This window comes from Callithrix jacchus, chromosome 11 (assembly GCF_049354715.1).
Source record: "Callithrix jacchus isolate 240 chromosome 11, calJac240_pri, whole genome shotgun sequence".
In the NCBI taxonomy this organism is placed as follows: domain Eukaryota; kingdom Metazoa; phylum Chordata; class Mammalia; order Primates; family Cebidae; genus Callithrix; species Callithrix jacchus.
In genome coordinates this window covers 11,446,483-11,463,094 of record NC_133512.1, presented here as the reverse complement: position 1 = coordinate 11,463,094, position 16,612 = coordinate 11,446,483, and the positions used below count along the sequence as shown (strand labels likewise).

Below are 16,612 nucleotides of genomic sequence, written 5' to 3'. Positions count from 1 at the left end.
ACTTTCCATGAACTGATGAATGTCCTTTCCAGTAACTTCTGTCTCCGTAAAATGTGGAAAACCAAACTGTAACCTGACCGCCTTGGCCACATGTTTTCAGGACCTCTTGAGACTGTTTTCAAGGCAGTGGTCACTTACATTGGCTCAGAAAAAAACCTCTCTAAATATTTTACAAAGTTTTGTTCTTCCGTTGACAGGACCACCTATGGGCCAGGTTGATGGGCACACGCCTGACCCACCAGTGATGGCTAGATTACTGTCCTCGGGGTCCTGGTTCCTCCTCTTCTACTCTAGCCCATAACCTCCTGAAGTTGTCATTCTGACAAGGGAGGTCTCATAAAGAGGCCGGAACCCAGCCCCTGTAAGGGTAGAGCTACCACTGCATGTAGGAGCAGCACTAGAAAGTGCTGGAGATGGCAATACATTCCTTCCCTGGATGGGAGTTTGATGAATGCCTGGTACCAGCCAGGCACTGTTGTAGGCAGTGGGAGAATAGATTGGTGAGTTAAAGCGACAAAGCCCCCCCGCTCCCCGCCGTCACCGTGTGGAGCTTGTGTTTGACTGTTCATAGCGCACCTGGATATGCCTGTAACTAAAATATAAGAACAAGGCAAGAGAGGTGGACTGGGGCCAAGTCTGGGGAGCCCAGAATGTCGGCAGAGGAATTTGTCTTTGGGCTGAATTACCAACAGTGGGTGAGATGAACCATTGCACATCCATCAGGAAGAGTGGAGAGTAACAGGGGGAAAAATGGACTTTTAGAAAAACGTCTCCGACAAGAGAGGGTGGGTGAATAATGACAACAAAACCTTTGCACAGCATTTTCCAATTTATAAGAGGGTTTATCAGCATGTCTCACAATCCTCCCGGGCTCTGGGAGTCAAATAAAGGCCCATTCAGAGACAAGCCTGGGCACCGAGGGGGCAACTCGCTGGGGGCCACAGGGTGAGTGAGTGGTGAAGCAGGGCCACTGCTCTGCTTTGTGGCATTTCATCTTCCAGTCTGCCTATTTCCCGTTCCCAGCAAAGACTGTATTTACTAAACACAGTGCACGTTTTCGCTCCAAGGAGGATGTTCAACTTAAAAAACATGGAAAGCTTTATTACAACGTTTGCAGAAAAATGTCAAGAGAGAGGAATGCTATCAGTATTGCCTGAGGATTTTTTCCAAATACACATGGCCACTCTCCTCCCTCCCTGCTCCCAGATTTTGACAGTGTCACATAGATGTGTCTAATTTGCAGGGACTCCCGTGACTCTGTTACCCACAGCCTTCACTGCAGCATGTCCAGCCAATTCCCCTCCTCTTCTCATTGAGAAAGTTCAGCCCTGGTGGTTTGGGATGTATGTTTAGTTGAAAAAGCCCCGGAGAAAGCAGAGATGTCAATATGACACTCTTGATGAAACAAGGCAAGGGGAATGTTTCCCGTTTGTAACGTGCAGAAAATCATACAGTGAGTGCTGGTGGGTTCTTTCCTCAACTGTCTTTGTCTATGTGGATCTCTAATGTGCATCTGAAGTCCACCTCCAAAAACAAGTCCTTGGTTACCCCAGCCCTAAATGTGCTCTTTCCTATCTCTGTAGATGGTAACCGTATTCTTTCAGGTACCAGACTGAACACTGGACACCTAGAGGCATCCTTGATGATTCTTCACACTCCTCAGGTGTAATCCAGCTAATGCTGAAATGGAAACAGTGTCTGAATCCAGATAATGCTGGCTTCAAAATCTGCCCTGTCCTCTGACCACTTCAGTCTCCCATCGCTGTCTTCCCAGCCTCAGGCTGGGTGTCTCTTCCCTGAACTATCAGGTCTCCCGACTTCTAGCCTACATTCTGTTCTCCGCAGAGCAGCCAGAGAAACATTTAAAAACTTAAATCAGGGTTGCACATGGTGGCTCATGCCTGTGATCCCAGTACGTTGGGAGGCCGAGGCAGGAGGATCACTCTAGGCCAGGAGTTGGAGACCAGCCTGGGCAATACAGTGAGACTCTGTTTCCAAACAAACAAACAAACAAACAACCAAACAACGACCCTAAACCAGATCACATCCCCTCTGCCAAACCCTCCGTGACTTCCTTCTCCCTCCATTTCCTCCTTTTCCGTTGGCTCCAGCAACCCTGGCCTCCTGGCTCTTCCTCCTGCCTGCCCATCACAGCCATGCCTTGGGGCCTCTGCACTCCCTGCTCCCATGCCAAGAATGCGCACCCCCATACATTTCCAGGCCTCGGGCCCTCCCTTCTTCAGGTGTCCACTCAGCATCTCCTCAGCACCCACTCGTTTACTGCCCCCGTATCCCCTGTGTAACATCCTTTGCCATGCTCACGCTCTTTCCCTATGCCCTGTGTTATTTCTCTTTACAGAACCTAACGCCCCTGAAATCAAACATACAGTCTATTTGTTTATTGTTCATTTTCTCTCACAACAAGGTACATTCCATGAGAGTTAGGAGTTTGTTTTGTTCACTTCTCCATACCTCTCCTAACTCCCCCTAACCCCCAACCATCCTTAAACAATGCCCGGGACACAGCAAATCACTCCATAAGTTTTGAGTGGATAAATGGGGGAATGTTATTGCTATCATTGTAGGCAAATCCCTCACATCTATTGACTTTCACGTTTCATTAGGTAAGCACGACTTAAATGACGACCTATGAAGTTCACGGTGCTTCAACAAAAGGCAGGCATTCATGTCGCATATGGAGCTTCCTGAACTTTGTCCACATTTTCAGCGTCGGTGTAGGTCAAGGCTATGACTTTTTACTAGTTATAAGCTGTAGTTCTGGCCGAGGCCTTGGTTGCTGACATCCCTACTCCCAAGCATTCTTGGGGCTGGGGTGGGGGTGGCAGTCTGAACTTTTACTGGACACAAAAGTTATTTAAAAAGTGGCAAACAAAAACTGTGCATTTGTCAATAGAAGTAGTAAAGAAAAAATAGTAGTTGCCATTTTTGAGAGCTTATCATTTGCCAGCACTTTTGCTAAATATTCCTTTAAATATTTACTATAATGAAACTGGCATTCAATATACTTTCCCAGGGTAGAAACTGATCAATGGGCCGGGTGCGGTGGCTCAAGCCTGTAATCCCAGCACTTTGGGAGGCCAAGGCGGGTGGATCACAGGGTCAAGAGATCGAGACCATCCTGGTCAACATGGTGAAACCCCATCTCTACTAAAAATGCAAAAAAAAACAAAAAATTAGCTGGGCATGGTGGTGCGTGCCTGTAATCTCAGCTACTCAGGAGGCTGAGGCAGGAGAATTGCCTGAACCTAGGAGGCGGAGGTTGTGGTGAGCTGAGGTCGCGCCATTGCACTCCAGCCTGGGTAACAAGAGTGAAACTCCGTCTCAAACAGTGAAGAGAACGGAGGTGGGGTGTCTATAAATATGGTCCTAGCAAGACCCAGTTAGGAGTCAGACTTGCTCTTTTTAAAAGGAGCTGGTCCATTTTTCACCCAACAGTTATACTAAGTTTATATAACTACACTTGACAAATTCAAATATGAGAACCTTAAAACAACAACAACAACAAAATCCATACAGAAAGCACATAAATGTGAATAAAGCACAAAGGGAATAAAATCGGAGTCCTTCAATGTTACAAATTATAAGACCTGGGGCAATCCTGGGTCTGCCACTTGCCAGATCTGCAGGCTTGGGTGTTTCTTAACCCTTTCCCTCCACAATTTCCTCATTAATAATATCAAATGTAAATTCTATGACTTCCAGGTTTGTTGTGGAAAGAAAACGGAATAATACTCGTGAATGTATCTCATAAGGTTATTATGTTATTAAGAAAAGAAAAAAAAGTATTTCAGAAAAGGGAAATGGGGGAGATGTTGGCCAAAGGATACATTTCAGTTAGATAGAAGGGAGTAAGTTCAAGTGATCTATTGTACACAGGGTGACGGGTGACTGTAGATAATAACTAGGCATCGCATTCTTGAAAATTGACAAGAGATAGGTCTCCTTTCTCTCTCTTTCCCTTCCTCCCTCTCTCCTTCCCTTCCCTCCTTCCTTCTTCCCTCCCTCCCTTCTTCCTTCCTTCCCTTCCTTCCTTTCTCCCTCCCTCCCTTCTTCCTTCCTTCCCTTCCTTCCTTTCTCCCCTCCCTCCCTTCTTCCTTCCTTCCTTTCTTCCCTCCCTCCCTTCTTCCTTCCTTCCCTTCCTTCCTTTCTCCCCTCCCTCCCTTCTTCCTTCCTTCCTTCTCTCCCTCCCTCCTCTCTCACTATCTCCTTTCCTTTCTCTCCCTTCCTTCCTTCCCTCCCTCACTCCTTTCCTCCCTCCCTCTCTCCCTCCCTCCTTCCCTCTCTCTTTTCTTTTCTTTTCTTCTTTCCCTCCCTTCCTTCCTTCCTTCCTTCCTTCCTTCCTTCCTTCCTTCCTTCCTTCCTTCCTTCCTTCCTTTCTTTCTTTCTTTCTTTCTTTCTTTCTTTCTTTCTTTCTTTCTTTCTTTTTCTCTCTCTTTCTTTCTCTCTCTCTCTCTTTCTTGCTCTCTCTCACTTTGTTGCCCAGGCTGGTCTTAAACACCTGGGCTCCAGTCATCTGTTGGTCTTGGCCTCCCAAAATGTTGGGATTATAGGCATGAGCCACTGCACTTGAGAATAGAGTCAAGAGAATAGATTTTAAGTGAATAGATTTTCAGTGCTCTCACCACAAAAAAATAAAAAGTATGTGAGATAATGCATGTTACTTAGCTTGACTTAGTCATTCCACAATGCATACATATTTCAAAACAACATGTATATGATAAAGACACAGGAGTTTTATTTGTCAATGGAAAAATGTTTAAAAAAAAATTATTTCAGATTTTGGAAAACCAGTCCTCCCATTTCTTATAAGATTTCCTGTCACTAGGCAGCCTCCAGACCCAGGTGAGAAGGGTCCTGACCCCACAGTCCTGCTTTAGAGAGTCACGTATCTCAAACACAGGAGAGCCCTGCCGCTGGAGACCCGGTTATTAGCCCAGGTGCCCGACTCACTCCCCTACGTCTACTCCCCTTGTCCTTGAATCCAAGGGCAGCCACATCCCAGTGCTGGGAAGAGGTTGGCTGCTCTACTCCTGATGCTCAAGGCAGCCGCAGCTGGGGGAAGACTGCAGCAATGACACACTCAGGTAGGAGAAATGACAATTTAATTCACTTGTCAACTGCTTCTCTCAGAAAACGTGGATAAAATAGATTGCTGCATAAAAAAGCATCCTTTCCCAGCTGTGTCCAGACTTAAGTTTTTCCTCTTCCAATTCAAGGTCCTACTTTTGTTCATGACCTAGTGTGATAGATGCTGAGGAATATTTTGCAATATTGAACAATGGATGTTACTCTTACATCGATGAATCTGTAGGTCTAAATCAGTGCTTGGTCAACATTTTGGTTTCAGGACTGACCACACTCTTGAATATTATTGAGGATCCTAAAGAACTTTTATTTTTGTGGCTTATAAGCCACAGTACTTATTACGTTAGAAATTAAGGCAAAAAATGCAAACTATTTGTATTGGTTCATTTGATAAGAATGATTAGAAACCCATAAATTTAATATGGATAACAGATTTCATACAAAATAAATACATTTTCCAAAGTTTAAAAAAAGTGATAATTATGGTACCATTTAACATTTTGGCAAATGTCTTTAAGATCTGGCTCAACAGAAGATAGCTGGGTTCTTACACATACTTCTGACTTCAATGGGTTGTGATTCTCACACTTCATGAAGCTTCTGAAAAACTCTGGTGTGCAGTCGTGAGATAATGAGAGTGGAAAAGTCAATGAAATCTTAATATTGGCCGGGTGCAGTGGCTTAGCACTTTGGGAGGCTGAGGCTGGTGGATCACAAGGGCAAGAGATTGAGACGACCTTGGCCAACATGGTGAAACCCCGTCTCCACTAAAAATACAAAAGTAGACAGGCATGGTGGCGGGTGTCTGTAGTCCCAGCTACTCAGGAGGCTGAGGCAGGAGAATCGCTTGAACCCTGGAGGCAGAGGCTGCAGTGAGCCGAGATCATGCCACTGCACTCCAGCCTGGTGACAGAGTGAGACTCCGTCTCAAGAAAAAAAAAAATAGGTATCTTAATATTGCTATGAAATTAGTTTTGATTAGTTTTTACCTTAGAGACCTTACTGAAGGCTCTGGGGGTCCTCCAAGAGTCCCCAAACTGTACACTGAGAATTTCTTTCTTTCTTTCTTTTTGGAGACAGAGTCTCACTGTGTCACCCAGGCTGGAGTGCAGTGACATGATCTCAGGTCACTGCAACCTCCACCTCCCAGGTTTAAACAATTCTCCTGCCTCAGCCTCCTGAGTAGCTGGGATTACAGGTGCCTGCCACTGCATGCAGCTAATTTTTGTATTTTTGGTAGAGGTGGTATTTTCTCGTGTTGGCCAGGCTGGGATTACAGGCATGAACCAGTGCACCCAGCCAACACTGAGAATTTATGTTCAAGATACAGCATCTGTGAAACATGATACTGATTCTATATATTGTCAGTTAAATGACTGTTGGATGCTAGAGAGGCAGATGATCTTATAATAATACTTCATAAAATCTAATTATTGAAAGTGTTTAAAATCAGCTTTATTAGTGACTTTCCTTTAAATTTGGTATTTATTTAACAATTGTTAAAGATATATTCAACGAGACCTATTTATTATATTTCCTTGAAAAGTTTGTATGTCACTGTAACTTCCTACTGTTTAATCATATACCGGGTCTCTTTTCTTGTTCTTACTCTGCTCTGGGCCTGGTGTGTAGTGGGATTTGAGGCAGCCTGTGAACACTGAACTCTAGGCAAAAAACACCCCCAGAGGGGCTGGAAACCACTTTACAGAAGGCGGTTCTGACCCTTGTCGCCAGCTCCTGTCATCCTAATGGCACCACAGGGAAGGAAGTTCTCAACAGATGAGTGAAGTCAGCCAGAAACAGTGTGACACGGGCCCCTTGCCACAGCAGCTGTGCCTTGTCCTGCAGCCTGCTTTCCTCCTGCTCTGTTCGAGCACCTGCCACTCAACTCGGTTCAGCCATCAAGCATCCTGGCTAGAGGGACATGCGTGACCCATGCGAACAGCCATAAGAGGCATGTTTGGTGATCTAAGCTGAGGAAGACATTGTTTCTGCTGTGAATACACGTCCTTTAGTCTAGCAGTAGAAATTAAACCTGTAACTAAATAGCTGCACAACTAAATCTGAGGCAGCTTGCAATAAAGTCACCTCGTTCTGTGACAGCTGGAAAGGAAACAAGCTGGATGAAGAGGAACCTGAAGAAGGCTCGTGGAGGGAGTATCAGACATGCTGAGACTTAAAGGATGCAGGGCAGGACTTTGAGTCCTTGCATATGCAGGATGCTATAAGAATCCAATTCTGAGCTGAGCATGGTGGCTCACACCTATAATATTAAATCCCAGCTACTCAGGAGGCTAAGGCAAGAGGGTTACTTGTGGCCAGGAATTTGAGAGACTCGCCTGGGCAACATAGCTAGACCTTGTCTCAAAAAAAAAAAGAAAGAAAGAAAGAAAGAAAGAAAGAAAGAAAGAAAGAAAAAGAAAGAAAGAAAGAAAGAAAGAAGGAAAGAAAGAAAGGATCTAATTCTGAAGACAGAGCTAGAAGAGGCTTAGCAAGCAGTCTGGTTGTTAGCTCCTCTGTTTGAGGGAGAGTGGACAGAGAGAAAGAAAAGCTGAGGTTGGAGGGGAGGCTGCAGACTTGAAGGAGCTTATGTTTGAAGTCAGGTCTGGGTTTAAATTCCAACTCTCCCATTGCTATTGTTGTGATATTGCACCATCTCTGAATAACAGGTTTTCTATCTGTAAATGAGGAATAATCATATTTCCATGGTAAAGTTGTTTGAAAATTAGGGTTAATGCAGGTGCAGAGCTTGGCACACAGCAGGTGTCCACCCAGTGTCTGCTATTGCTGGATACCAGCTGTAAAGAGCCTGGTGCAGCAAGTCGCAGAGAGGGGCTTGGTCTGCGGGAAACAGGAGGCATGGGCATTGGAGAGCAGGGATGCCTCGTCGGAGCTGAGCCAGAGACAGTGATGGCCATGATGCAGATGATTCAGGCTGGGGCTTCCTGCAGTGACAGGGCCAAAGGCTGCTGAACACACTCTCAAAGAGCGGTGTTCTCTGCCACTTGCCTGGGTGGGCGGTGAGGTGAAGGGTGCAGAACTGCTGCGACAAGAAGCAGTGGGTCAGAAATCACCTCGACTCCACTCCCCCCATCAGGGAGTGCAGGATCTTAGAATCCTAAGCCATCAAAAATCTTAAATACTAATTTTCGGGGGAAAAGCAGTCCCAAACAAAATGGGAAAAGAACATTGTGTCCGCAATGCGTGAAAGCCTCAGCATTTGGGTTATATTTCCAGTCTTCCCCTAAGTGGAGACTTCCCTCTCTTAACTGCCTTCTCCCTGTTCCCCAAACACACTTGCTCCTAGTGAGCAAGAGCGTTATTGTCTACCTGGGGAAATAACTGGCTGGGGTTCTTTTCTTCAAGATTCTGGCAGCATCTTGAGGTCCTGTGTTTCTTCTTTTTCCAACAAAGTTGTAAAGGCGATGAGCTGAGATCCATTTCAGATCGTAGAAAGTGGGGTGTTGGCTTTCTGTTTGAACTGGGATTATCATAAATATTCATCCTCTTCTCGAAAGTCTTCTAAGTGTGCTATTGTGCTACCTGCTTAAATTTGTAAACTTTCTCCTTGCAGTTCTACTCACCAGGAACTACAATTCATCAAATAAAAAGAGAAGCCGGCAAAACTTGTCTTACGTCTCAGTGGCCTGGGATTGGGGTAACTTAGGTTCTAATTGTCACTCTGCAGTTAACTAGCTGTGTGACTCTGGGCATGTTAATCACTCTGTTTTGAAGTGGCTCTCCATTTCCTAGAGTAAATTTGTACCAAATCCACGAGGTCCTGCCCCTCACTGACATTGGACTGGTAAGGTCACAGGTGTTCAGTGATGAAACTGTGATTCCGTCTTGTGACCCTGCACTCCCATGTGATGCTAATTCCATGGGGACCCTGGATTAAACCTAAAGTGCAGATGGGTTCTGTCACCACTGGTGTCACCTAGAAAGGCACTCTCTCCTTGGAGCATCCGACTCCTCGGGGAGGAGGTGGTAAGAATTCCTAGTCCTGACCCAGCACCTGGGACAGAGATTTATCACAGGATCCAGGGTTCCTTCACTCACCACTCCCTTTCCATGCTGAGACCACCACAATCCCATTCTGACCTTTTCTTCTGCCTCCCCAGTGGGCTGTAAAGACCATGTGTCTTCAGCAGATGATCTGTCTCAAAAGATGGTCTAACTCTTCAGAAGAGTTCCCCAGTGGAGGGAGTTCTTGGTGATTCTTGACCAAGGGAAAGGCTCACTGAGCATCCACTGTAATAGTCCCTGCACTGCTGTGTTTAGACAGGCAAGCAATGGTCCCTATTCTCAGGCAACTAGGGCTCCAGGGAGACAGTAAAGGAAACAAATATACCCATAAAAATATACAAATTATGCCACGAAGGCAAAAAAATCAGGTGCCACAAGAGAATCAAGGTGGGAGATATTTTGGAGAAGGTGGTGGGGAGGTGCTGCAGAGGTGACACATCAACTTCAGAACAAATACAATGGGGACAAGGGGGCTTCATATTCCAGGCAGACACACAGCCTGTGCGAAGAAATGAATATGGGAATTCCCAACAGCTTCAAGGAACTAAGTGAAGACTAGTGAGGCCCCAGCACAGTAAGAAAAAAAGCATGGGTGGTGGGGCAGGGGCTAGATGAGGCAGAGCCTTTCAGCCCACCGAGAGGGTTTGCAGTTTGGCGTAAATGCAATGGAACACTTTTTCTTTTTCTTTTTGAGACAGAGTCTTGTGCTGTCACCCAGGCTGGAGTACAACGGTGCTCTCTTGGCTCACTGTAACCTCTGCCTCCCAGGTACGAGTGATTCTCATCCCTCAGCCTCCCGAGTAGCTGAGATTAGTCACCTGCCACCACACCCAGCCACTTTTTTGTATTTTTAGTAGGGACAGGTTTCACTATGTTGGTCAAGCTCAAACACCTGACCTTGTGATCTGCCTGCCTCAGCCTCCCAAAGTGTGGGGATTACAGGCATGAGCCACCGTGCTTGACCTTTTGTTTTTGTTTTTTGTTTTGAGACAGAGTCTCTCTGTTGTCAGATTGGAGTGCAATGGCGTGATCTCGGCTCACTGCAACCTCCGCCTCCCGGGTTCAAGTGATTCTCCTGCCCCAGCCTCCCAAGTAGCTGTGATTACAGGTCTGCACCACCACGCCCAGCTAATTTTTGTATTTTTAGTAGAGATGGGGTTTCACCATGTTGGCCAGGATGATCTCGATCTCTTGACCTCGTAATCTGCCTGCCTGGGCCCCCAAAGTGAGTGGGACACTTATGAGGGCAACATGATTCAATGGAAGCGCAGGGGCTCTGGTTTATGAACAAATATTTTACTTTAAATGCGTCTTTTCACTCAATTGAAACTGTGAGGCAATCCCCTCACAACCTAAAAAAGGACACAGAGAAGGATTTTGCTTTGTCTGCTACTTGTTTAAAATGAGTTTGCAAAAACAAAACTTAGTTTATTATCACAGAGTTTCCACAGCTGGAAGGAGAATGTACTTGCACATAGCACAAATTGAATACCCAACCTCAAGCCCACACCAAATGTTGAGTCTGAGATAAATGGGTAGGAAATAGAAACCAACCCAACTCAAAGGAGTAACAGTGTCCTTGTTCTCAATCACTGAAAACCGCTGGATGTATTCATTTATGCAACTGACTTCCTGTGTGCCAGGCACTGTGCTAGGCACACCAGATACAGCAGCAAACCACAGACAAAAATCTCTGTCCTCACAGAGCTTGAATCCTAATGGGGAGGAGACTACAAACAAGACAGTTAAGTAAATTGTAATCTATATTAGAGAGGGATGCGGGTGTGGAGTGTGAGGCAGCGAAGGGAGTTAGGGAGTGTGGGTGGCTGCAATTTTAAATGGGGTGGTCAGGAAAGACCTCCCAGGGGTGACTTAGGAGGAGGAGGAGAAGCAACGGCTTAGATTCAGAGGAAAGAGCACTGGGAACAGAGAGGAGACCGAGCTTGACACCCGCAAGCAGGGGCACCTGGGGAGTGGCAGGGAGGCCATGTGACTGGAGCAGAGAGGGTGGAGGGGAAGGGGAAAGAAGGCAAGAGGGAGACCAGATCACATAGGACCTTGGAGGCCATGGTCGGGGCTCTGGGAACCATCTGAAGCTCTGAACAAGGAAATGACATGTTCCATGCTTTGAGAAAGCCCATACTGGGGGCTGTGATGAGAACGGGACACACGTGTGAGAACAGGAGGAGCAGGTGGGAAGCCGCTGCAGTGATGAGGGAGTTGCCGCTTGCTAGAACTAGGGTGGGAGCTGTGGATGTGCTGAGAGACGATTGGATTCCAGGTCTATTTTTGAGGCTAGAGGTTTGGATGTGGGGTGCAGAAAAAGGATGAGTCAAGGATGACACCACAGGTTTTGGCCTGAGAAACAGGAAGGAGGGAATTGCTGTTCATTGACACGAGGAAGATTGCGATGGCTGATGATCAAATAAGGATGGCAGCTGGGATGTTTTAAGTTGAGATGCTTATTAGACATCCCAGTGGAAGACCTCAAGCAGGAGCCGAATATTCAAGGGAATATTTAGGGGCAGGGTCTGAAACGGGCATATACATTTGGGAGTCGCCTGACAGTAGATGTTATTTCAAGTCACAAGAGTGCATGTGGCCACCAGGGAGGGGCTATGTATGGATAGCAGGAGAGGGCCAGGGTCTGAGCCCCAGGGCAGCCCACAGTTAAAGGTCTGGATAAGTCAGGGAAAGAGCCCCAGAAAGGGCAAAAATTAGGAAAAAGAAAACAGAGAATGGTGACATCCTGGAAGCAGAGCAAGCTGCATTTCCTGGGAGGTGCCCTCAACAGTGTCTAGACTGGAGGTGGGGCTGAACATGGGCCAGGGCAATTTCCAAAGAGGAGATCCTTGGTGGTTCTAACAAGGACAGCTGTCCTGAGGGAGTGGGGAAGAACTGCAGGCAGTCCAGATGCTTCTTGGAAGAAGCTCTGCTGGAAGGGGGAAAAGGCCATGGGTGGTAAATGGAGAAGGAAGTAGGTGGTGAGAAGATCTGGGAGAAATTGCTGGTGGATGCCTATGGAAATGGTCTAACTGAGGGAGAGAGGAGCTGCCGGAAAGATGTCCTAGCAGGTGGTAAAGGGCAGGGCCTGTGCAGGTGGCCCGCAGGGGTGTCCAAAACAGAGAATACAGTCATGGGTTCTTAGTTTCTGGTTAAGCCAATGAAGTCCCTTTCTCATCCCTCTTTTCTGCTTATCACTAGAGACAGAAATGAAAAATCATGGCTTCAGGCTGCTAAACACCTAAAACAAAGCCGAACAGAACAACAACAGCAAGATAAGGTGGGTTTGACAAGCTTGGACGTTCGGGCAGTTCACCTGTCATATACAGCAGAAGGCAGTGTCACGGCAGCAGGTGGCAGTGGAAGTCAGTGGACGCTCTTTTCTGATCCTTGCAATTGTCTAAACAAAGTGTGAAGTAGAGTCATCATTGCCTGAGTAGGAGGATGGGGAGGACATGAGGGAGGTTTGTTCATCATCACATTTCACCTTACTAAAGAACGGATTGTTTCACATATACCGTAAAATCCATTCTGACATTAGCTGGAGAAAGAAGAGAAGGAGGACTAGAGGAAGGAGGAGAAGAAAGAGCCCCGAGCATCCTGAAAATGCAAAAGAAACCCCAAATGAGGCTTCTGGCCAACGCTGAGAAGATCCAACAAATATTTTCTGAGTACAAATGTAATCTGGCAAAGTGGGATTAGAGGCGTCTGCATTTCTGCTGAATGCAGTTTCTAAACTGTGAGCGAAGGAGGTTTGCAGAGCATTCTGTGTGGTGGTTCAGGTGGCTGACTTCACTTTAGGAAAAGTAAAACTAAGACAATAGAGAAGCTGGAGCATGTGCCAAATAAAGAACTTGCTCCTCGGGAGACAGGGAAGCTGAGCTAATTTTGTACACACTATAAAACATCAGTCAGCTTCAGTTTCAGTCTAGTTTCAAACCTAGAGTGTGCTAGTGGACAGGGAAGACTGCATTGGCTAAAGGCACTTAGACTTTCAAAAATAAACATCATCAAATAGTATCATAAACACATTTGATCAGGATTAGGCATAATTTATAATGATATAAAGATGATGGAATTCCATATAATATAGGAGAACAGGCTATTTATAATTTTGAAAAGTAATCATAATATGAATTTCTACCTGTATTTTATTTTGAATAGTATCTTATTATCTATTATTAAAAAAAATTGTAGTCTCTACTCAAATTCTACAAACCACTGTGTGAGACACTTATTCTTTTAAGATCAATGCCATACTGGGACCAACATTACTGGAGGTCTCTAGTTACTTGCTGCTACAGATGGGGAATTCTCAGGGGAGCCCCACACACGAAGAGGTTATGAGTCTTGACATGGAAATCAATGTCGCCGGCCTTTTAATAACTCCAAAGAACAGGCTATGCTAGGAGTCAGTCTGTTAGATAGATCTAAAACAAACCGTCCCTGGCATAGTTGAAACATAACATTATTTCTTACCATTGCTGATATCCCTTACACACACAAGAAAAGAAATGAAAAGGTCACATCTTTCCACTGGGCCTCCATCAACAGGAACTAGACCTGCGCCCTTTGATAAGGGGCCTTTTGCACAATCGATTCTTCAAACCTCCTTATTCCTTAAACCTTTGCCTCTGTCTCCCAGCACAACTATTGAGTGCCATCCCCTGTAATAAATCTCAATGTATGAAACAATTTTAACAACATATATCTAGTAAGAAAATTCAATAAGAGCTGAGACTATAAAACACCATAAATCACCAGAGGTAGTGGCCTGTGGATCAATTAACGGGATATTGGCAAAACTCTGTAAAGTATTTGATTGAATAAACCTACAGCCACCTATTCAGTAAATGAACAATGACTGAAATTGTTGAGGGGGGTGGGTGGGTGGTGTGTGTGTGTGTGTGTGTGTGTGTGCGCGCGCGTGTGTGCATGTAAGAAGAGACTGCTTGGTAAGCAGTGGAAGGAGATGGTGTGGATGAATTAATGACCAGGCATCAGGGCAGCTCCGTAATTTGGGGAGATGATTCGTGCATTTGCATCTACATTACTCTCCCCCACCCTTACCTTTCTAAAACTTCATACCATTTCTTCCACATTCACAGTTGTTATGATAAAAACAATGCTTGCTAATTACAGGTTGTTTATAACAAAGTTTTAAGAAGCATCCAGAGAAAACCAGAAACCACTTCAAGCGTCAGCACCCAAGATAAGCACTATTATTATATTACAGATCTCCTTCCAATCTATTTTCAATGCATGCATGTGTGTTTTTCAATCAACAAATACTATGCTGCATATACCATTACCATCGCGATTTATGCATGAAACATTATGTTATGAGAGATTTTTATTTTAATAAATAGATTTCTTTCATAATGGCTACACATTATTCTATATTATGCTATTACTGAATAGGATTTCAAGTAAACTTTCTGTAGGATTTTTAAAGATATTCCCAATTTGTCACTATTTTAAATATATGTAATGCTGCAAATGAACATCTGTATAGCTTATTCCTTGTACCAATTTCTGAGTACTTTGCTCTGTTCTTTTCTGAGGACCCTGATAACTCAGTGACACCGGGGGAGCTGAGCGCCATATTGCTTGCAAAGCACGTGCAGAGACTCCTGTACACTTCCCAGTTCCCTCTTGCCTCTGCACTGAGTGCCCGTCTCAGGACATGCTCAACAGCACTGAGTTGTACCGTCTGTAAATTTTTCAGTATGACAGGCAAAATGACAGTACTTTTCATTAACTTGTGGTTTGTTTTCTCGCATGAGAAAATATTTTCTCATTGATTTCATAGTCTTTTTAAAGTTTTTTACACGTCTTCACGTGTGACTCACATCTATCACAATGGCTGGTACACCACAGGTGCTCAATAAGTGTGAACCAAATAAAAATAAATGGAGAGATGGTGCATGTGTTTTCTATTTTTGTAAAAGGGTTTTACTGCTTTTCTTACGTTCTTTCCGGTTTTTTTTTTTTCTTTTCTTTTTCAGCCAGGGTGCTCCTGAGTTTTTTTGGGGCATAACCTGGCGAGGGTGCTGCACCTAGAAGATGTTGGGCCTCTGGGTGGTGAAGCGTGGCCCGGTGGCCCTTGCTGGCTGCGATATCCTCCACCATCATGATCTGATGGAGCGGGCCCGGGCGCGGTGGTCAGGTCCCGGTATTCCCAGTACGTGTTGTGGGTGCCGCTCCAGGGCTCATAGAGCAGCCAGATGCCGAAGTTCTTTTCCCAAACACCTGTCCACAGCAGACAGTCTCCCCTGAAGACGTCTTCATCTTCTTTAACTGAGATACGAAGCACCAGAAGTGGGACTTGGCGACGACACAATTAGGCACAAAGATTTGCACGCGGTAGAGGGGCAGTGCGTGGCATTTGGGGGTGGGCAAGCAGAGACCACCACCTTGTGCTCTTGTAGTGGGCCGGAGGCCTTCATGGGCGTCCTCTCCGCCTTGCCACCACCCTCCGCTTTTCTCCAGCATTTTGGGAGGCCGAGGTGGGTGGATCAACTGAAGTCCACACTTGGAGACCAGCCTGGCCAACATGGCAAAAACCCGTTTCTACTAAAAATACAAAAATTAGCTGCGTGTAGTGGCACCTGCCCGTAATTCCAGCTACTGGGAAGGCTGGGGTAGGAGAATTGCTTGAACCTGGGAGGCGGAGGTTGCAGTGAGCTGAGATCGTGCCTCTACACTCCAACCTGGGTGACAGAGAGAGAGACTCCGTCTCAAAAACAACCAACCAACCAACCAACCTTATTTTAAAACTTCCCTCATATAGTAAGGGAAAGTGTGAAAATCTCCGCCATTTTTGTAAATATGACACAATTTCCAAATATTTGCTTATCTATTTACTTTGTTTATGATATTAACTTACAAAACTTCAACATTTTATTTTGTCAGACATCTTGATTTCTTTTCCATTGTTATCGTTCTGTTATTTTAGGCTTAGAAGATTTCTGTCTCTAACTCAAGACATTTATCCATATTTTCCTTTGACTTTTTATGATTTCATATTTTATGTTTCACTCAAGTCTATCAGGGACTGAGGTCTGGGTAAAGGAGGAAATAAAAAAGTGTTTTCAAAGTAGTTGACTAATTGCATCAGTAATACTTATTGTTTAATATATTCTTTACTCAAAGATTTTTTATTCTATCACTATTATTTACAGAATTTATATTAGGGTCAATTTCTGCTCAATTTATATAGTTCCACTAATTTGTCATTGTGTTACTGCATTAAATATCATATCATTTCAATTTATTTATTTATCTTTTATTTTTTTCAACTTTTATATTTGAGGGTACACTTGCAGGTTTGTTGCCTGGGCATATTGTGATTCTGAGGTTTGGGGTACACAGGTTCCTGTCACCCAGGTACTGAGCATAGTGCCCAACAATTAGTTTTTCAACCCTTGCCCCACTCCCTCCCTCCCCCTTCAAGTAGTCCCCAGTTTCCACTGTT

General features: G+C 45.0%; 1 protein-coding gene and 1 pseudogene across 33 annotated transcripts in view; both read right to left on the bottom strand.

Annotated features, from left to right (window-relative positions):
* The window catches only part of HECW1 (HECT, C2 and WW domain containing E3 ubiquitin protein ligase 1), a 461,351-nt gene that overhangs the window by 290,985 nt on the left and 153,754 nt on the right, over window positions 1-16,612 (bottom strand). The gene's annotated exons all lie outside the window — the stretch shown is intronic.
* LOC144578322 (large ribosomal subunit protein eL20 pseudogene) lies at window positions 15,056-15,715 on the bottom strand (annotated as a pseudogene).